A 23,035-nucleotide genomic window follows, 5' to 3' on the forward strand; every position below is an offset into this window, starting at 1 on the left:
GCTTTCAGACCGATGCACATAAGCAAAGTGCAGGTATGCCGTGCGTTTTAAATAATTCATTATTTGATCATAAATTATTAATTAATTATTTTCGGCGGGCATCACATTTCACACGCTCCAGCACATAATAATTTACAAATTAAGCAGTGCTGACAAGCAATTATAGAACATTATGGACACAGATTGTATTTGTACTTGCAGATACCTCAGAGAGCCAAGATAAACAATAAGACAAAGTGTGCATGTACATGTGTTTATTTACTGTAACAGAAGGTACACACTACACCACCACAACTTTGCATCAACCAAATCCCACTAACATCCTGCGTCACTGCTGATAGTGAATGGAAATTCACTCAACATTACAAAAAAAAACCTACCCTCGCAAATAGAGAGATGGGGAGAGAGAGACAGGGAGTGTTCTTGTGGACCTTTCTACACAGTATAGCCTACTTGAAACTAGCCCAAATAACCCCAAAAGAACTGGGCCAGACAGGCAAAGAGAGGAGGGGAAGGAAGTTGGTTGTCATAGATGAATAGCTATACTTGAATGTGTCTGTGTGCAGGTTTTAATCTAATCGGTGCCGCTGTACATCCAACGCAGATTTATGCAGGTAATATGACGGTAGCAATAGCAAGCAGCTTTCACACAATACATATCCATCTAATCTTTGCTGTAGCCAGGTTTCTGGTAAAACAGTGGACTGTATGATTTCCATTCATTATGTAAACAGGACGCTAGTCTTTTAGCAACAGCTGCCAGCTGTGCTATTTGCATGTATTAGGCTTATACAATCAAGCACACAAGTAAGTTGTTTATATAAAAATATGCATGCACTTTAAACTCATTTCAGTACTTGAGTTGAGTTGAATGATGACAAATGTCAATGAATTTGAAAAAAGCATGACAACATTAACTGCATCTTTAACTGGATAGAAAGCATATGGCTATTTTAAAGTTTTACACAGTGCATGACAAAGCGTCAGCCTACAGAAAGTTGACACACAACATTATGCATTTATGATTACTGTAGTTTGAAGTTTATTTTGGGGATAGGAGACATTTTATATTTAAATTTGCAGAGAGAAAGAAGGAATGAGCAAAGGAAAAGATAGTCAGTGAACTGAAAAAGAAAACAAAATGCGTTTGTATTGTATTATTGAACGCAATGTCGGGCTAATACCACCTGTCACACATTATCTCAATTTCTTTCCATGGTGGATATATATATATATATATATATATATATATATATATATATATATATATATATGGTACAACCAGACATTTGTAAGGAAGATGTACATTTAATTTTAAACCTAGTTTCAATGCCCTTTAACAGTTTATTATTAACTACAGTTTAAACATGTGTATTTCTAGTTTATGGGTATTCATTTTCTCTGTTATTGGAGTCAGTGTTGTTTAATTAGGATGTGAGCACTATATTTATGGCTAAAAAACTGAACATTCAACCTTAAAGCCAAGTTATCCTCAATAGTCCCAAATCTGCACACCTATACAGCAAAAGCAGGGAAGTAACACCCATAACTGACATCCAAAAATTGTGTAAAACTCACTGTAATTTCATTATTCATTGTTGAGCATTACTCCGAGTTACAAATTGAGTTTCATGAATTAATTAGACTGTACACAAATTTTATACAGCAATTACTATTCAATTTTCAGTGACTTACAGTATTTGATGAATTTCTCTCAATTTATGGTCAGATTATATTCTTATGTTCAACTGACAGCATTACATAAGTCAGAACAGAATTACTCTAAGGCTTAACCATCTATAATGTAGCAGAAATCTATTAGCGTGAGTGAAAGCAGTGACATCAATCTGGAAATCAAGTCTCCATCCCAGTAATTTCATAGCACTGCTGGCTTACTTCCAGTTCATTCTCTTAGCCTGTCTCAATACCCACACTTGTGGGCTTGAGCACACTCACCTTGTAGCAGGTGATAGGCAAGTGTGTCCCAAGTCTACACACAGTCCACTTAACCCACACTTGATGCTTGATAATGATGAACTTCTACACACTTGCAGTCTTAATGGGCACTTGAGCACTGTGGCAATTACTGGAAATATGTCAGACAAGTAGTTAAACTTGACTACTCGCAAATACCACTAGTGTGGGTATTGGGACGGGACGGACCCCCTGTCATTTATCTTGATTTGTCAATACTGAAGAGGTGAAACAAGTTTCTTTTGCTGCTTAATTCTGCTATGAATGCCCCTCAAGGATCCAGGTACAAAAAGTAAAAGGAAACTTTTGCTATGCAAATGTCCCTCCCTCCAAAAAGTAGAAAAAGAAGGAAAGTATTTTCATGGATGGAAAATGGAAAATCATATATTGAAATTGTTCAAAAGTTCAGATTACTTTTAAAAGCCCACTGCTGTCATGTTGACAACCATACAGTGGGTGATGTAAAGGCTTAATTTAAGCACCACATCAAAAGCAAAACAATAAAAGATGCAAATGATAAGTTGCAGGGTTGAGGGGTAATACCAGTAATTATGAGACTGAGAAACTGTACAATTCTATAATTACCAATGGACACAATGTTAGAACTTTGAATTTGAAAGAAAATTATGTTTGTGAGCTTCTCTATTTAATCCGTTTATTAAATGCTGTTTCATCTTGGATCTAGGTGTCTAATACCATGATGAAAATGCAAAAGAAAAAAAAAAAAAAGAAAATCCCATCAACATCATCGTCAAACCTGTCAAGGAGGGATTATTATATACTTTATTTTGCACGTCAGTTGGGATATTTTCTTAATGATCCACATTAATAATGCTCTACTACTACTACTACTACTACTACTACACCACACACACACACGGCCTAGTATTTGAATGTATGGCGAGCATAGGTTCCATTTTTCATTCTGTGCTTGCTTAGTTTGCCTTTCTAACTAGTTACCACCACTCTGTTTGCCTTGCTTTCCAGTGCCATCCTGCAAACTCATTAACACCTTCTTTAAAGCAATAGACACTAAGTCTGCAGTGTCCTCCATACAACCTTGTTTAACTTACATGTTTGTTGTTTTTTTACAAGTTTCTACAAACAGGTTAAATTAGTTTGACCTGACATCCATCTGATCTATATATTCATGTACTTAATCTTCTAAACTTCCCACGAGCTGACATTGTCTGATACTGCTCATGTAGAAAAGAATGTACCAATAACTGGACTGGGCCAATAACTGGACTGTTGATTACATTTAGCTGATGCTTTTATCCAAAGCGACTTACAATTACAACGGTGGCTGTCTCACAGTGGGAATCGAACCCAGGTCTCCCCCACCAAAGGCAAGCATCTTATCTATGCGCCATCACCAACAAGCAGTGTTATAGTGCAACAAAATGTCACATATCACTTTTGGAAGAGTTGACTATTAAGAGACATAAAGACGTTTTTTAATAATTCAAGATTCCCCACAGTAGAATTACTATAATCAAAGAAAAAGTCTATTAAAAACACACCCTTGTCTTTTGTAGCCCAGTAGTCTTTTCTGGAGAATGGAATGATGGAGAATATGAGTTCAAGTAGACACTCCTCACTAGTAGCATTTGGTAATTTGCAAAACAAATTACAGGCCCAGTTCCTCAGTGAGAGCAATCATGTCTTAATTTTAGAAAATGTGCAAAACTAAAGAAAAGGCAATCAGGGTGGTCTTCAAGTGGTGCAATGATTCAGGACAAGAGCAACACTTTAGAAACATATAACTTGACCACAGAATATTTATTTCTGGTACCAATACAATTATTATTTAAATATTCATTATTTATAATTTATTATTAATTATTTAAATATTCAATAACACATAAGAGTATGTGATATTTACAGTTTTTTTGTTTACAAATACATACACTCTTGATTACTGTTTTACTTTTGCTGGATCAACTTGCTGACTAAGTTTACAGATGATGAAAATGTACTTCAGCTTTGTGGACAAAGATATAGAGGTGATGACATTGAGGGACTATACACTGTCATTCATACAGAATATGAAATATGAAAATACTCTATAGCAGCCTGTAATTATCTGTGAACCATTAATTCAATTCCTCATATAAACAGCAGCAAAGCAGTTGTAGTGAAAACAATAAGCAATTTAATGCATTTTTCATCGTGACTATAGCAGTAACTTCCTTAAGAAAAAGAGAGGGAAAGTCAAACTATACACAATAAAGGAGACAGCACAATTGTGCATCTATTCTGCAGAATTATCTGAATAATTCCTCTTGGAGCTGGAGCAAGTGCTATAAGCCATGGGGATTGATGGTGTTGTGGCGGCTCAGATGACTCAGGCACATTCTGTGTACCCGCCAATCTGGCATGCAACCTTTGTCACATGTTACGCCTCCCTCCCATCTTTCCTTTCTGTCTCTACTGTCAACCACCAAAGACAGCAGAAACACAGAGAGAAAAGCAAGTGCCAACCCTAACCCTTTAAGCTAAGCATGATTTGCAGTTATATCACAATAAAAAAGTTATATCAATCAATATACAATTATTGGTATTTTTTTCTGAAATTAATTTATCCCTGTCTAACTGTGTTACAGACAAGCAGGAAGTGGAGGAGCAGAAAATACATAAGTCGGCAACACCAAGTCCCTCCGGCCATACTAAATTTTATATCCCTCAATTCATTTGAATTACGACAACTTTTATTAGGCAGCATGCACGACATGAAGTTGATGGGACCACTTGAGCACATGTGGTGCGGCATACTGAAGCAAGCCCATTGTTGCTGAGAGGGCCGGAGGTATAAATGGAAAAGAATTGAGGGAGACTAAATGAAATATCCTTTTAGCTCCACCGCAAAGTAGCTGCAGGTAATGTGTTTGAGAGTAGCAATCAGTTTCCTAAACTCTCTAGTAGTTTGAGCAAAGTGGAAGAGCCAAGTGGAAGACGAGAGAAGAGTTTTCCCCTCAAATCCCTTTATTTAATCTGTCTTGTTTTTCTTTAAAAAAGGAAAGAGTTGTCTTTTATGCATTTGTGCATGTGTTTGTTTTACACCTCACTGCTATCATATAAAACTCTAATTTTAGAGATGTTTATGCTTTTGCATAAAATTAAGGATTCAAGGCACCTTTATAGATCCAGAAAGTAAAAAAAACATGACTACCTAAAATCTAAGCCATTTTTAGAAAAATAAAGTTTTCGGGATGGGTTTGTGATTCGTGTCGTGTGTTTGTGCCAGCAATTACAAATATCTTTGAAGACGTGTGAATAATGGATGCATCATGCATCAGAGAGGAAAGTAACAGCCCATGGTTGCTTTGAATTAGTGATGACTACAATGCAAAATCCACTCTGCTGCATGTGACACATGAACAGCAGAGGAATAAGAGTGGAGTCGACCGCGGGAAAATACCGGGGTGAGAAGAAAAGGGAGCAATGTGCATAACAAGAACAGACAGGAGCGGAGGAGGAGTGTCATGTGGAAAATGAAGAAAGGAAAGGAAAAGAAGAAATCAAGGATTTAATTATCCCAGTCAGTTGAGGCAGAGTAAACACATGGGCACATACCAAAATGGTCTGGATAACTGTCTGAGTAGACAAAAACACAGGCATAATCACATAAGGATACACACATGCATAAAGTGGCACATTAAAAGCAAGTTGTGAAAAAATACAACTGTATCAAAACAATTACCACTAACACTGTTCTATCTATCCACCCATCTATCTATTCATCTATCCATCCATCCAAGAAAGTGAACCCAAAATGTGGAACTATTCCTTAAATACAGAGGTTTGTGAGTGGTGGACCTCCCCAGGGGGCTCCAAAACTGTTTCAGGGGAAACTCAGTGAATGGAAGTGAAACAATATTACATTAGTTATTATGTTAGTTATCAAAGGAGATCACATACAATAGCCTAAATGTGTGTGATTTGGTTAAAGAGAGTTGGGAAACTGTTTTTCCCACTTTATCAGAGTCAGAAACTAATAGATGCAAACAAACAGCAATATTAGGCTATCTTGGCCCAAATGTTGAATGTCTATGGGATCCGATAACATAATCATGATCCCATAGGCATCGCAGAAATTGAGCAAAACTAAGCCAGAAAATTGGGTGGGGCACCTTTTCCCAAGCTTTGTCTGAGGGGAGGCCCACAGTCTCTGCCTTTAAAAGCCCCCGTTTTAACACAGGTTTCAGTCAGGTTTTCGCCAAGCTAAACCTCTCATAAAAATGAGTAAAAAAATAAAGTCAAACAATATAGTCTCAACCACTTCTGGTCTTTAAATGAGACATTAAAAAAACAAAGGACTCAGTGTGAGGATGACCACACAGGCTGCAATGGGTTACACTAGCAGCTAGATCCAGCTGAACCAAAAAAGTAATCAAAAAACCAAAACCAAAACCAAAATGAAGTCTTGAGGTAACAGACAATTTAGAGAGTCAAAATGTTGCTGTGTGATCCTGTGCTGTGCATTTCTTTATTCATCAGAACTCTAGCAGCAGGAGTCTGCACAATCTAAAGTCATAGCTCAGCTTGTGGCTGAGTGAAAGCAGATTATTAATGAAACTGACAGCTTTTGACATTATCATCTTTGATTTACGGGTACACACACCCACACATCTAGCAGGACATGCCACAACTTCGTTATGGCTGTCAGTTTTTCACTGCCAATGAGTTCAGTCGAGAAACTTCTTAACGGTCTGAGGCACTGATGAAAAATTAAGGGATGTTAGATGGCGAAAGAGAGAAAGTGACAATGCTGTACTTTGTGAAGCAAAAACATGGCATGCTTCAATGCTCTTTCTCCCCTAATCTATTGATCTGTTGTTTTGCCACTTTGTCACCAACTTTGAGACGACACTGAGCGACAGATTTAGGAATTTGAGGGCTTTGCATGGTGTCTGGCAGCAGAATACACAGTATACACAACACAAAGCTTCTGTATTTTGCCTTACATGGTAACAAAATATTCACACACAAGGTTACAGATGAAAGACTAAAATACTGGTGTTACTGTATTCTGTTTGTTTTGTTTGTTGTCTTTGAAATTGTAAAATACATACCAATGTATTTTTGCCTTTAAAATTGAACTTTTCTGGAGCTCAGGCTGTGTGTTTCATTTGAAAATGATAAAAACATGCTCTTTTACATAGTGTTCACTTAGACATTTCATAGGTTCTGTGAGTCTATACAAATACAAGTTGTTTTTCTCCAAAACAATATTTCTTATTTCTAAACTGTGGCTTGCTGCAACTGATGAGAGTACAACTTGTAACTTGCTGAGCACAAGGGAGTGAATTACAATGGGGTCCTATAATGTCTGAGGCTGAAGATCACAACACAACACAAAATGATCTTAAGAAAGAAGTTTAAAAGTGAACAATATGGACAGCAAGCTTCCTTTGTTTTCATATTGGCGTCTGATTCCATGCTTGACTGAAACACACTTTAATGTGTTTATTATCTGTGTATGTGAGATACACACATACACCCCTTAGTCTGAACAGTGGTTCATGGCTTGTCTGTGGTTCTGTACGATTGACCTTCAAATGCCAGGCTCATTGGCTCAGAGCTCGGTGCCTCCTGGAATAATAAAAAGGTTACATATATGAGAGCGGAAACAAAAAGATTAGGAGTACTCCTGGAAGATTCGCAGTCGATGAGCTAATGGGGACCTGAACAAGGAGAGAAATACAGTACATAAGCAGTTGCACAGAGACAAGAGAGCTCTAATATTTGTATCAAACCCTGGGTTTTGAGACTCTAATAAAGCAGAAAATACACCATGACACAACTAGGACCTCATTGTCACTTTTGAAAAAGTAAATTTCTGATCTACAGAGCATGTTACATCAATGATTATTTAGTATCTGTATATATAATTCAACATTTGATAAAATTTCAGGAACAATACAGTTTGTGTTTATGAGGCAGTGGCAAATTTCCCTGCTATATATCTTATTATAGGCCCATAATAAAATTGTACAATTTCATGATTGACCCCAATCCAATTTATGTATAATTCTAAATGTATTCATATAGGCTTACAATATCATCATTCATTTAAATGGCTATTGATGCTACTGTATAACACTACAATATCAATATGAACATCTCAAACTGCAAAACAATTAAAAAAAAGACTTTCCTTAATGGATCTCTGAAAGGAGGACTCTTATTTGGTATTACTGGCGTGTTAATTATGCTAATTCACAATTCTCATGATTGTGTGCTCAATTATGCACAGGAGGCATTCATCTTGTTTACACAGGTCATTTATACAGTGATTGGAAGTCAGGAGTGTTTGCTGAATCTGATGTGGCACGTTTGTATGAGCCCACCGTACAAAAACAAGAGAAAGTTAACATAAGAATACAAAAATGTTCTTACATGAGGCTCAATGGCTGCATCCACTGCAACTGTGAGGTAATCATGCATCATGAAAGAAGTAGTATAACAGAATGTACCTAAAGTGTCAAAAACAAGTTTGTGCTGCAGAGAAATGTCAGCTGCAACTGATATATTACCATGTATGACAATATTAGATTGCATCAATGTGTAAAGAGTAAATGTACTTCGTGACATCGCACCACAGCTAACATGCTGCTGGAGGAGACGAACTGACTGAAATTAGACATTAGCCCAATTCAGGTTGGCTCTTTCGAAATACTGAGCTAACAAAGGTGTTGCCTTTGAAGGTCTGCAGACTTATGGGCTCCTCTCCATATGAAATCTACTAAAGCCTTCCAGAGACCAAGACTAATGTTAGGTACATTTGGGCAAGCCTAATTACCTTCAAAGAGTCATTCCAAATTTACGACCAGACCAGGCCAACAGAGTGCCATGTCAGTGATGACTATGATGAAGTTTAAGCTATGGCATTTCACATCAACGCAACTTTATGTTAAATAAATCTTTATAACACCAGCTACTCCACTGGAATGTGGTTCCTCATTAACTTCTCGGTGAAGTTGCAAATATATTTTCCAAATCTATATATTTTCAACCCTTACGTAAACTTATAGGCTTTTGATGTGTATTTATGTGTATGTGTTTGTCTTTGTGTACAGTATACCTCTATGTGAGCATGTTTATCTGCATGTATGACTGCATATCTCTGTGTGTGTTTCCATCGCCCCCTGGAATGTTTTCCTATATGAAGTGTCTCCCACATGCCACTGAGTTATGATGTTTCCATCAAGTAGAGAACTACAGTAGACAGATGGGCCCCTTATAGGCTGTTATGAGGTGGCCTCGGTAAGTCCACTTAGTTCACAGAACCTCTGTGAGTGATAACTCGCCTCACTCCCTAATAGATGGCTGGGAATAAGGTGGGTCACTGGTCCAGTTTTGTGTTGTAAATTATAAATAATAGCTGTGATAGCAGCATTGGCTGCGTTGATAAAGCCATCACAGAGTTTGAGTGTCAAAGTATTTGAACTGTAATCAGTTACTATAACTGTAGTCACTAAATCATTGATTAATGTAGATTTTGTCAATACATTGAATTCAATCATTACATTGGCCACCTGCTGTGCCTTATTAATTGTGTTTTTTTAAAAATCTTTTTCTATGATTCAATTAGTTGTAGTTAAGTAATAGTGGTGAATGAAAAAAGGACCCAGAGAAAACACCCCTTGGTTGTATTTCTGATTAACTAGATCTGTAAATGTGTGAATTGCTGCCCTGCATCATACTGTCATTATTAGTAACTCAGATACTGTCCAGGGAGCCTGCCAAATTTCCTTTTGTAGTCTAGAAACATGGTAGCTGAATGATAAATGACCCATTTCAAAACCTGAATGGGATCATTATGGATTAAGTTACATCAAAGACAAACTGTAAATATTGCCATGGAAGTATATTATTTAGATTTATCATATAAAGTGTAAAAATTATTGTTAATTTGAAATCCTGCAGTCCATTGCAGCGTTTATTGTGATTGAAAAGAACCTCAGAGAAACGGCTTTAAAAGGGTAACAAAACAATTATACAAAAATAGAATCAATCCTTTTACCATAGAGGGTAATGGTGGTGCAGCATATCAATATATGGTTGTTCTTTGACTATTATCTTACTATATGCAGCAAAACATCTGTAAGGGCCGAAAGGGGCCATCTAAAGGGTGCCAGTGGCATTGGTTTGAATAGAAATACCTATTCTAGCCATTCACATTCTGGGTTTGGTGCACTAAGCTCATTAAGGAAGTCTGACGAGTATATGAAAAGGTCTCACAGTTTGTGTGTATATAAATCAATGTGACACTAACTAAACAAACACTGCTGGAGAGCAGGGATAATGAACAGAAATGGACTGAAGGCAAACTGAGTCTTAATCATGGGACAGACATGATGGAGAGAGGGAGAGAGGGGAGAAGACAGGTGGAAAAAGGCATGAAATAAAAAATATATAGGCAGTTACAGAGCTTAGATAGAACAGAGGTGTGTTCATGTTCCTTTTAACCTTTTTGAGCACCTAAGTTTAAAATAACATTGTGTAATTAAAATATTTGACTAAAATTACATGATCTGGACTCGTGGTAAACTCTTGTAAACGCACAAACTCAATAACAGCCTGTTAATATCTAAGAATTTGGCCTTTGGAGGCTGTGAGAAGACACACAAAGCTCTTCATCAGATCCATATTCAGAGGGGGTACAATTTCACAGCCTTTATCCCTGCCTGAAACAGGACTATCAGAACAAACAAACAAACAGTTGCCTGTAGGGACACAAATCCTAGAAAGCATGAATGGAAAGTGGGACACTTGCAAATTTGAGTAGCCAAGGGTGATCTCACAAAATGAACACCACGGGTATCCACTCAGTCACTGGGCTGAACTGTCTGCACATGGAGACAGGAGAGAGACAGAGAGAGAGGGAGGGAGGGTGACTTTTGGATGTGAATATGGTGCCAGTACTTCACCTTCGCCAACATCCCAGCATGGATAAACACTGGCCACATGGCACTCAGTGACCCTCAGGTCTCTATTATTTAACATAAACATGCAGAAAAAGGATTCAGTCAGGAACAAAATGATTGTTGGCATTGTTTGACTCCAAAGTTTAAGACATTGCTCATAAACAAACAATGGAAACATTACTTATTGTACAAACATAAACACACACACACACACACACACACACACACACACACACACAGGCACACTGGGCAACCATTTGGATGGGCAGACAGCTGCTAAGCAAATACTCCAAAATGTACTGTTTATGGTCATCTGACAATACTGAATTGTTGCAAACAGCAAAGAAATTGCGCAGGACAAAGAAAAAAAAAACTTTTAATGTAATAACGTGTGCTCTAAAACTATTTCCTAAAAATAGTTTAAAACCCTACTGGGGGAGTTTAGATGAAAATCGCTTCATAGCATAGGCTGCACAAAAACAGGCTGAAGGCATAGGGGTATTAAGAATGGCAATAAAATGAGCACAAACAACAAATTCACTCAGTGCTGCAAAAACTGCTACACTCCACGGAGTATTGCACTTTTCTAGAAAACAAGTTAGCTTATATTTTACTTAACTTGACATCACAAAATTCTGCTAAGATTTGCCAGCAATAATAAAAATAGTAGTAGAAAGATCTGAAAAAATGTCAGTTACACTCCTATAGAACTGTGTCAAGGTTTCTACAAGCAGCAAAATGTTCAACTGAAACTGCTGGTGGTAGAAACATGCAACATTATAATAATAATAATAATAATAGTAATAATGATGATGATGATGATGATAATAATAATGATAACAATAATAATAATAATCTTTTATTGTCAACATACAATTTTACACTGTACAACACATGCAAAATTAGTTCTCTTCATTTAACCAATCCTAATTAGGAGTAGTGGGCAGCCGCTGTACAGCGCCTGAGGAGCAGTTAGGGGTTCAGGGCCTTGCTCAGGGGCACCTTTAGCAGTGGTACATGCTGGACTCAAACCAGTAACCCTCTGGTTCCCAAGCCAAGTCTCTACAGACTGACTTAATAAAGTGATTAAGTAAGTGAGTGAGAATGATTGGAAATTGGTAAAAACAATCTAACCATTTCATTTAAAAAGAATACTGAACAAACTAGTATATAATTATTTCTTCTTTTTCCTCCATGTAATATCCCTGGTTTACACTCTCTCTCTCTCTCTCTCTCTGTCACACACACACAAACAATGCACACAAATCCTTTTATCCCTGAGTAAAAACTAACACTAAACCATTCAGCCTCTCTACAAGTCCAATTTTATTCACATCAGTGCATGCATACACAGACACACATACACTCTGGATCTCACACTGCATATCAGAAAGCGCGTGGGTGGTGGTTTCCCCATAGGCCTGTGGTGATAATGAGTCAAGGAGACAGGACATGCATGTGCGCGCGCACACACACACACACAGAAATCAAAGACACAGATGGACATGCTGTACATGCACCAAGTCACAGACTCTAAAACATATACACACATTTCTGCACTCACTCTGCACTGGTGTACACAAAGAACAGCAATTGACAACAAATAGCAAGGTGACGACAACGATGATGACAATGAAATGTGACAATGTGTGAATGTGTTGCCAGAATCTTGCTTATCAGATAGCAGCACAGCAAATCTTATTGTACCAGAAGACTGTGATTCAGACTGGGTGTCTTGGAGACAGTCAGTCAGTCAGACAGTTCCCCTGTGGGTATGAATAACTTAGTGGAAATCCTAACAATTAATCTCACGTTGAAATCACATTACTAACAGTGTTATGAGTAATTTCACCAAGAAATGTCTTTTACTGTGACATCTTTCATCTTTAGGTTTTCAAACAATATTGACATTTCTAAGAGGAATTTTCTTTCCTGGTCATTCATCAAGCTACTTTATGTGCTGTTCAGCCGTTAGGTAAACACAGACTCATTTTCACATGGCTGGAGTTCCGAGGCATCATTTAATTTTCTATGAACAAACAGACTAGCCATGCAGTAGCTGGTTGCCAGAGACACACGGGGTAATGTTTTGGTGAGTAAAAGGTACAAACCGATTTTTGTTAACGCAAATGAAAGTGAGGAAGAAGATGATTTTTGAAGACGAAGACAAAACCACTCAGGGATCAACCATTTGGAATGTAAGATTTCAGCCTCAATGAGGGTAGACTAATTATACAAACTCCTCTCAGTATAAGACAATATAATTTAACAGCACCACAGTCCACAGCCTCCAAAATGATAATACTGTTGAATCAATACCTCTCTCAAACCCATTCAGCAAACATTATAAGCTTCATGTAAATAGGATTTACTGCAGGACTGTTGTATTAGACTGCATCAGTTTTAGCTAAGTGCACCTGAGGGTCAGGTTATGCTTCAACAGAGCTAGTTTGTACGATGTGTTGACCAGCTATACGTGAGAAATCAAAAATGTTTATACCTGATCTCAACGGCCACGTTGTAAGGGTGAAGTGAAACACCGGCCGTCATAGAGAGCGGGGACAGTACAACCCAACAGATACATACAGATCCAGTGCTCTCTTGGAAGATAGAATTGAATTTGGGGGGTCAAGCTCTGAAGAGAGGGGTGTATTTGTTTGGCGGGCAATTTCAAATATTTACAATCTTTCTGCAGAATCGCTTACTATCACTTTAATTTGTAAGCTAACATTAGCTAGTGATGCACACTGTTAACGTTATAGGAGAGTAGAACAGAATTCATTCAGGAGCGTCACATCCTTTGGATTTTGGAGAAAAACGTCCCTTTACCAGTCCACAGGCTGTTATTGGCAACTGAGAAAGTCGGGAAAGGTCTAATTTTTTAAATATTATCCATTCACACGTTGGTAATACAAATTGATTAATAAATTCAAATTGTTCACATTCTTATTAAATAGGACACATTTCACTTCTCAGAGCTTCTCAGTGCTTGAAGACAGATGTGTGCCAGAATCAAAATGAAAGACAAATGAAAATTTAAAAACACATTTGATGTACTAGCTAAACATATACAGTATTTAGTTAAGTTGTGCTGCTGTCAAATAATTTTAAACTGTTTCACCAGGTTGAAAGTGACAAGTTTTTGAATTGCATGCATCTGTTTTGTTGACAAAATGAACAACCTAATGGGTTATCAATGACAAATGTTCTTTCTTTGTTAATTCATGCTCAGCTGAAAAAAACTTCTGAATAACTTCAGCTACAATAACTTTAGTTTTCCCATGCTTCTAGTCTGTGCCCATTCGATAAGATAAAGCACAATGCAGCTCTGCCTCGCTTCTGCATTGCTGCACATTGTTTCCAGCTGAAAAAAAAGATAGGATGCTGCCACAGTTCCTCAGTCAGTGTGACAGACAGCAATCAAGTGGAGAATAATTGCTACTTCCTTCCCAGAGCAGACAGAGGGCAAAAGGCAGAGAGGAAATGTACTGTTGCATTCTGCTTACTTCAGCTCATACAAATGGTGCTTAAAGCTCTTGTTATTAATGAATGCTTGAACTCTTCTGAATAGGCTGAATAGAGTTTACAGCTGGTACTTCACACACACACACACACACACACAGATAGATACACAAAGGCACAGTCACATACCATCATAAGTAATACATTAATGACACAGCTGTATACCCTCTAACAAGAACGGACCTATGCATGCAGACCAAGAAGTATGTGCATGTTGCAAACACACATATGCTTGCTCAATCACACAGTGAGCAATATGTTAATGATAAAATTGGACCTGCCTAAGGAAGCACAGTATGAATCTATACATGGTCTTTTCACACAGTACATAAACCCATTTTCTACCTTTGAACTGAAATGGTGACTGATTGTTCTTCTTCTTTTTTCGTCTCTCATGCTCTCCTGCAGCTTCTCTATTCCTCTCCCCTCAATCTAACAGATAATGTTGTGTGTCTATGAAACAGAAACCTGCCTATCTAGCCTAATTTTTTTTTAGTGCCCTAACAAAGGAGAGAAAAAAGACTGACAAAAATCAATTGCCAGCACTGTGGTTCTAACATTTTCCAATGCAACGGCAATGCTTTGAGCTCAATTATAATATACAGAATGTCAGTTGTTTTCAAATAAGGCCAAAAAACAGAGACACGTCTTTTGCAGCATCCCAAATTTCATTACAAATGTCACATTATCATTGAGGCAAGATGGCAAGAGAGATGGGGGTTTTAGACAGAAGAGGAGGAGTAGGAGGAAAGGGGATGAGCATGGAATATAATGAAGATAAATGGGTTTTCCAATGTTTCCTGAATGCTAGTGCTAAAGGCCACATGTTTTCTGCAGCACTACAACAGCAACAAATGCTGACAAAAAACCCTGTCAAATTGCAATACACTAGTCACTTGTTGTGAAATCAGAGGCAATCTATGATTTCACAACATAACAAGCTTAAATGCCTGATTTTGAAACATCAAACACATGTAATATTTGTATATCTGTGTACCTTACTGTATAGGAACCTTAATGGTTCATCACATGGTATTCAACATTTGGATTAGCAATGAATCAAATTACATCCTGTAACGTGAAAAGCTCATTATAGTACCGCTGATCCAACTCTAAACTCTGCAGTATAGTATGTTTTCATTAGTTTTGTGTGTTGCTTATTCTCTGTGTCCTTAAAGATGCTATAATCAATACTAAATATCAACAATTAATAAAATGACTCCCTGTAATGTAAAATGGTTGCATAGTACAACATATGTTTTCATTGTTTTTGTAGGAAGTAATTGAATATTTTCATTCATTTAATCATATGTGGGTATGAGTCAGTAATCTCCAGACAAAGTCAGTCAATACAGTTACAAAATCAATAGTTTGTTTAAGCCTTTGTACAAATGTACTTGTCACCATAATAATCCTGTTTCTGTTGACAAAATGTTTTAATCTGATTATTCTAAATTCCGCTTAAGAACTCCTGAGATATTTTATGGAGGGACAAGAAAACCTTATGCTCATGCAAATTGCTGCTGTATCGTTACCCACCCTTCAAAAAGTAACCTTTTCAGAGAACTTACAGAGAATTACTTTTGTCACAGCCCCCGCCGTGACACCTGCCTAGTGACATCTGGTATGAAAGTAAGTGTGTTTTGATTTATTTTGACCTTTTGGATGAATGCTGTGTGCTTGGTATGTTGTTGGTTTTATCTGTCTGTATTGTTCTCTCTCCTGGTCAGCATGGAGATGGTGGGAGTGTCTTCCGTCTTCCCTGGGTTGGCACTTTCACTCACTTGCCAGCAATCACCACTCGCGCGCCTGTTTCTCATCACTCCAGTTACCCCTGCCTACTTAAGAACAGACCGGCCTTCCAGTCCCTGCTGGATTGTTGTGTCTTTGATAGTATGCCTGCACACCAGGTTACTAGTTTGCCAGTGGTTAAAAACCTTGCTTGTTCTAGTATTCTGTCTGCTAACCTGCCTAAATCACTAACAGGATTTTCCCTGTCTTCAGGAACTCACTACTATACCTCTCGTGCCAAACACTGGATCACCTAGGTCATTCTGCCTGCGTGCAACCCACCAGACCAATCCCTGAAACACCAGCCTTGTTCTCCTGTCTGCCACACTGCATCAGCATACTTTGGACCCAGGACTCGAAACCAAACCTCAGCTCGATTACTCTGCCTCATTTAATCCATTGTTGCAAATAAATAACCTTCTTTCATAGTCTATCTGGTCTGTTTTTGGATTCTGATTCTGAAACCTGACAACTTTTTCATCATGCAGTGCAATTACTATTCCTGAGTTTAGTCTCTTATGGTTTTGATGTGTTTCCCCACAGCTGAACAACAAAAACATGCATGCAATGCATTGCTGTAGCAACAGTAGGTCAAAGGTATCAATTTGGACTTGAGTCTTTAAGCATCTCATGAAAGAAACAGATTGATTTTAACCTAGTAGCCACACTGTATTCATGCTTTAGACTTTACTAGTGAACAAAGGTAAATACAAGTATTTTATACCTGTGGGACCAATACACACTAGGGTAGAACTGCATTCCTGCTTTAGTAGACCATACACAGCAAAGCACAAAAGGGTCAATGGTGGGGTAACAAGCATCAAAGCAAACCTCATCAGTTAAAATTAAAGTAGTCTAAGTACATGGTACAGTGTGTTCTTTACAGTAGCTTAAAGGCACAACTAGGACATCCCAGAGGAACAAGCACTTGCCTTCCCATCAACCCTTACCACTGCATGCATGAAAACTTAAAGGCTGTTTAAGCAAATTAAGTAGTTGAGTTGCTAACACATCGTGTCAACATCATGGACTGTTTTCTTTTAATATCTCACTGGCTATTAATGTGGAATTCATAAATCCCCTCTCTTGCTTTGTTAAGAGTTGATGTAGATATAAACCTACAGCCAGGACAAGTAATGTAATTACTGAGAAATTATGAAATCAAGATAAGCAACATAAAAGATTCAAAAAGCCATGTGTGTTATGCACCATCAACCTGTAAAATGGTGTGAAACATATCACCTATAACTTTTGATTCATCAAATCCCAATCCCAGCCAAGATAATCACATACAGACATGTTAACGCGTACAGAAGCATGCACACACATACATGACACTAAGGAATCCTACGCCTTCACCCATCCGTAATAGTTAACTTTCTGCTTGGCTGATTCAGTACAGGGAAACAGGACAGAGAGATGGAGGGAACAGAAGCGGGTCATGCAGTGCAAGAGAACGAAGAGGAGGAGGAGGAGGAGATAGAGAAAGGAGGAGGTAGCCTGGTTCCAGACCTCTGAGTCACCACCCACATGACCAAATTTATCAGTGACTCAAAAAGGACTGATGTTTCTCTTGTAAATGGCTGTTTTGTGGTTGTCTCTTCTGGATGCGAAGACTTTGCGGTCGCTCCAACTCACAAAGATGACTTCAGCTAGTTAACATATCTAGGTAGCTTGCAAACATTAGCCAGCCTGTTCTCTATATGTGCTGAAAGGTTTAGCTAGTAGCTATGTCACTACAACTAAAAAATACATTTCTATAGTGTGTGTGTGTGTGTGTGTGTACATTTCATGGATGTTTAAGCTAATTGCTCTGTGATGAAATGATCTTTCCTTTGTTTCTCTGTCTGTGTCCCTGTCTCTTACTCAGCTAAGCAGTTGGCACAAGCATCGTGGCTGTAACAGTGACAATAATCACGTCAAGTGTTCACTGACGTCCATATAAAAAGGATTTTGGGTGAGTCACATAGGCGAGTCCCTCTAGTCTTCCCCGGTATCTTCGTCCTGCAGAAAGCATCTGACGGACGTCAACAGACGGGAGGAGTTCAATGTAATCTAACTGAGCACTCTTTTCTATTGCTGTAGATAAAAACAGCCTTAAAGGGTAACTTTTGTTTAACCTGGACCATATTTTGCCAGGTTTTTGTGTGTTTTAAAGGATTAAAAACACCAAAGTTACAAAATAACACAAATAAACTAACCAGTGGAGCAGATATAGATCAGAGAGGTAAAATGTTTTTGTCAGTAGAGTCTGGTGGCTTTAAACAGAGTAATATAGCAACAATTGCTGGTTAAACAAAAAGGCTCTTAACTCTTTTTTTAAAATGGGTATCTCTTTTAGGATCCATTCCATTATGTTGTCAGACACATAACAATCTGAATGTGCCAGTGGCAAAAACAAGCACTTTAGTGGACATACTTTGACGGTACACAATTTCCTGCAAGGATTAAGTTGTAGCCCACTGCTGCTGACTGCAGCATGATTGCTCAATACTGGACCAATTTGAAAAAACTCACCAGTCAAAGTCACCATTAGTCACATAGACACAAAAGCATGGGGGAAAGGATCCAGGTTAAGTCCTAAGTTAACCTTAAAGTGTTTGACATTACACAGATATGTAGGTGTGATGATCTTTAGTTAGGTGTTAGGTAATGTTTAGCAGTTACATGCAATACATTTATTATTATTATTTAGATTTATTCAACATCAAAATGTTTGCTGAGGGGGTATTTCTCCCTATTCACATGGCAGTTTCTTACTTCCCTCCAGTGTCTCCCTCTCCTTAATGTGTTTTTTGCGGGAATGGAAAACCGATAGGTCATCCACCTCAGCTGGCCATCAAACATTTACTTATGTGTTGCTTTGGAGTGTAAAAAAGAGAAAGACATATGAGAAATAGGCCTGCATGATATAAGGAAAATCTGCAATGTGCGATAACGAGATGATGAGAGATGAACGAGATGATGATATGACTTGCATATATAAACAAATAGTGAAGTAGCATATTAGGTGCCTGGTTATCTTTATATTCAGAACAGGATTATAAGCAGCAACAGTAACGTTTAAAACAGCAAAGTCGCTATATAAATTCATTATCTCACTGGAAACAAATCTAAAATGACAAAATAAATCATATTCTTGACATCAAAATACTGAGTGACGTTTAGAAAGAATAAAAACCTCAGAAATCAGTCAGTATCAGTCCTTCCTCCTGTCCTCTGCCCTCCTCCCTGCTGCTGCTGTTATTCACTAATGAATGACTAATGAGAGAGACACTGATAGAGAGGGAGAGGGATGCCTACAAAAGAAACAAAGACAGACAGGGAAAAAAGACAGACAGTGAGAAAGTCATACAAAGAAAGAAGCAGACAGAAAGAGTAAAACTTTGTAAAAACACACACACACACACAGACAAAGAGAGTGTAAAAGACAGAGACAGAAAGAGACAAGGCAACAGCTCAACAGAAGAGTCATTGTATGAGTGCCAGTAGGTCAGGAGTTCACTAGACACTAGTCCACAGCAGGGCCAAATAATGCTAGCAAGGATGGAATTTATAATTTATCACACAAGAGTTTGGAAAACTTGTTGCATCTTTTAGATTCAATATTGGCAACAGAGTTTCATTTTAAACTCCAGAGAGTACTACATGAAAACAATGTCCAGGTTTTGAACAGAAAGAGAAAATAAGAGAGAGAGAGAGAGACTAATGAATGTGTAGAAAGAGGTGGTGCGCAAGTCTTTCTGGCTAGATTATCCTAATAATATTGAATAGTGTTTGTGTGAGACGCACTTGGGAAGTGAAAATATTTAAGGTTTGAGGTCAGATAATGAATCAGATAATATATCTGTGACATTTCTCTGTATGTATGTGATTAAACCAAATGACACAAAAAGCATTCTAGAGACTGATAGTGGTACTCAAGGTTCTACCAATTAAGACATAAAAGAGATAGAGACAAATATAAAAAAAAGTTAAAATAAAAATGTATTGAAAACTTCACTCAAATAAAATAAAAATAAACACAGGTTTAAAACGAAAGTATGCCATGTATGTGCAAATCTCGCTACAGCTTATTCATTACATTTATTCATTTAGCTGACGCTTTTATCCAAAGCGACTTACAACTGCTATACATGTCAGAGGTTACGCGCCTCTGGAGCAACTAGGGGTTAAATCTTGCTCAGGTACACATTGGCGGATGGGTCACAGAAGGGGATTGAATCCGGGTCTGTCACACAAAAGGCATAGTCTTATCCACTGCTCCATCACCACCCATTATTCAACTCAGTAGTAGCAGAAACAAAGCCATTTTTGTACTGCTTTGTTCCTCACCTTGGAACTAAAAACCTCTGTACAGAGGGAAGAAGCTGAAAATCACTGCGTAAAGGGTGGGAGTTGTCATTTATTTTATATATCTTTTATAACAATTATGTTGTTTAAGAACAGTTTTTGTTTGCCTCCATTTGTTTGAAAAAAATCGAATGATAATCAGTGATAATTAATGCAGTGCTACATTTAGGACCACCAGTAGAAATGTCAACAAATATTAATAATCCGTCATCTTTTCTTTCTTTTACAACTTTCCCAAGTTCTGGCCCAGGTGGGAGACATTTAGGCCAGAAAAAGTACATGGACAGTAATACCCTGAAGGTTTTCCAGGAAAGGTGATTTTATTTAAGGCAAATTTTGGGGTCACGCTGTACACCGTGTACTTATTGACATGGATAAAGCAAAGAGTGCAGTGATTAATCTTGTAATCCTGATTTATATTATTTAACTATAACTTAACAAGAACAGTATGCCTGATAAAACACAAGCATGAAAAATAAGTTAAAACACCTGGTATTGGTTGGCAAGTGCCATTATCTCCTTAACTTGCTACCAGCTGTCCTGATTGCCATGCCTCCCTTTCTGCTGATGTTCCCCTTTGGCCTCTTTCTCGCTACATCTATTCTGCTCTTTTACCCATTTCCATTTTTAGCTTTGTACCTGTCACTAGTAGAGCATTTCAATGAGTGATCAAGTAGACCTCAGTGTCTCACTCAAGGACACTTTACCATAAAGATGGCTGGACTGGTGGTTAATGGCTGTTAGAGCCCATAGTGTGGACTTATGAGAACAAACAAGGCAAGGGATGCTACTGACATCTTTAATGATTTTAAAATTAAGCCATTTTCATTTTCCCCCTCCATGTATTTCTACCCTGTACCCACCCAACCCCCACAAATCTCTCTCTCTCTGCTCAGAAATAAGCTATACAATGAGAGAGACCAGAGATAAACAGACATGGGTTCCCGTCATGACTACTGCTGTGATGGGAGGAGAGACCCTGACAGACAAGGATAAAAAAAGAGAATAAACATCCTTTACATTTACAAATGTAATATGTGCATCAAAAAATATATATAGTGTCAAAAAACAAACACAATTATGACTGCACCAACGTGACACACATACACACAGAGAACACATCACATAGGCACATATTATCCATTTTCCATCGTACCAACACAGCATGTAGAAACAACATAGCAGAGCAGATTCATATCTGGACTTTCCTTTACCTGCCTATCCCCCAACAGAGACTGATTTTTTTCGACCCACCCCATGCAAGCAGAGACAAGCCCGCTTTGTCATGTTACCACAAATTTGATACATGTAACATATTTCAGAGATGTGTAGTATGTGTTTATGGGTGAACACTAATTCCCTATTTTGGAGAAAGCGGTTTTCACCTTCATAAACCTCATTAAATAATCTAAGCAAAGCACCTCCGTCTGCCCCTGCCTAATTTGAGCAAATTCACTACAACTGCTGTTTTTTAAAGGGACCTTTTAGTCACCTTGAGACTTTGTATTTAAATCACAGCAGTTCTTTTCCTCGCCTCTAATCCATACATTGCATAACATAAGCCCTCCCTTCTCATCTACTATAGTTCCTAACTGCTGCAAAATGAAGAGGGTGGGGGATTGGGTGCAGAATGATGCAAATAATAAGATGAGGATTATATAAAGTAAATATGTGAATTTATCATTTACTTGACCCTATGATCTTTTTAAATTGAGAAAGTCAGACTTGCAGCTTCTGGCCTCCTAGGAAATGTACCAAGAGAAATAACATCAACGTGAATAACACAACAAAATGCGAACGGAGCCAGATTGCATATTGTGTTGTCTTGCAAAGTATTTGGCATTTTGTGTTGAGCTTGTGTTGGGTTATGTAGACATTCATTTGTTCATTGGGGTTGTGAACCAAAAAGGTTAAGTATCACCAGGTTGCATAATGCACCTAACACTCCCTCTACATCACTGCAGCCATCCAAAACAAGGACTGATCTGCACACACACACACCTACCTAGGTACAGGGCAGAGATGAACAACATCAAAATGGAGGACAGGGGAGTCTGCTGAATGTGATTTTATTCCATTATGTAATCCTATAACCCAGTGACAAATCACCTGAAAACAGCCCCATCATATATTTTTACCTGAATCATTGTGTCAATACTCTTTTCACAAATAAATTTCTTTTTTAAGGGGGATACAGCTTTTTTTTTTTACCAGCTCTCGTTTACCTGCATTTTCTCACCTTCTGAAATATTTTCTTCTCCGCATCTCCTCTTTTCCCCCCTTGTCTGTTTAACCCCTCTACTTCTCTTCTTACGATTCCTCTCAGCTCTCACCCCTATTCCTTCGTCTCCTTGCTGTCATTTTCTTAACCACCCACTCTTACTTGCCATCTCTCTTAATCTCCCCCTCTCTACCAATACCCCACCAATTCAACCCCCTTTAAGTCTCTTTGGTTTCCTCTT

The 23,035-nt window shown here is 38.0% G+C and overlaps 1 protein-coding gene across 2 annotated transcripts in view; it reads right to left on the reverse strand.

The window, feature by feature from the left end:
- Positions 1 to 23,035, reverse strand: part of pde4ba (phosphodiesterase 4B, cAMP-specific a) — a 198,296-nt gene that overhangs the window by 104,285 nt on the left and 70,976 nt on the right. The gene's annotated exons all lie outside the window — the stretch shown is intronic.

The sequence above is a fragment of the Micropterus salmoides genome, unplaced genomic scaffold (assembly GCF_014851395.1).
Source record: "Micropterus salmoides isolate LMB-PRFRI ecotype aquatic unplaced genomic scaffold, ASM1485139v1 Ms_hic_scaffold_13, whole genome shotgun sequence".
Classification (NCBI taxonomy): domain Eukaryota; kingdom Metazoa; phylum Chordata; class Actinopteri; order Centrarchiformes; family Centrarchidae; genus Micropterus; species Micropterus salmoides.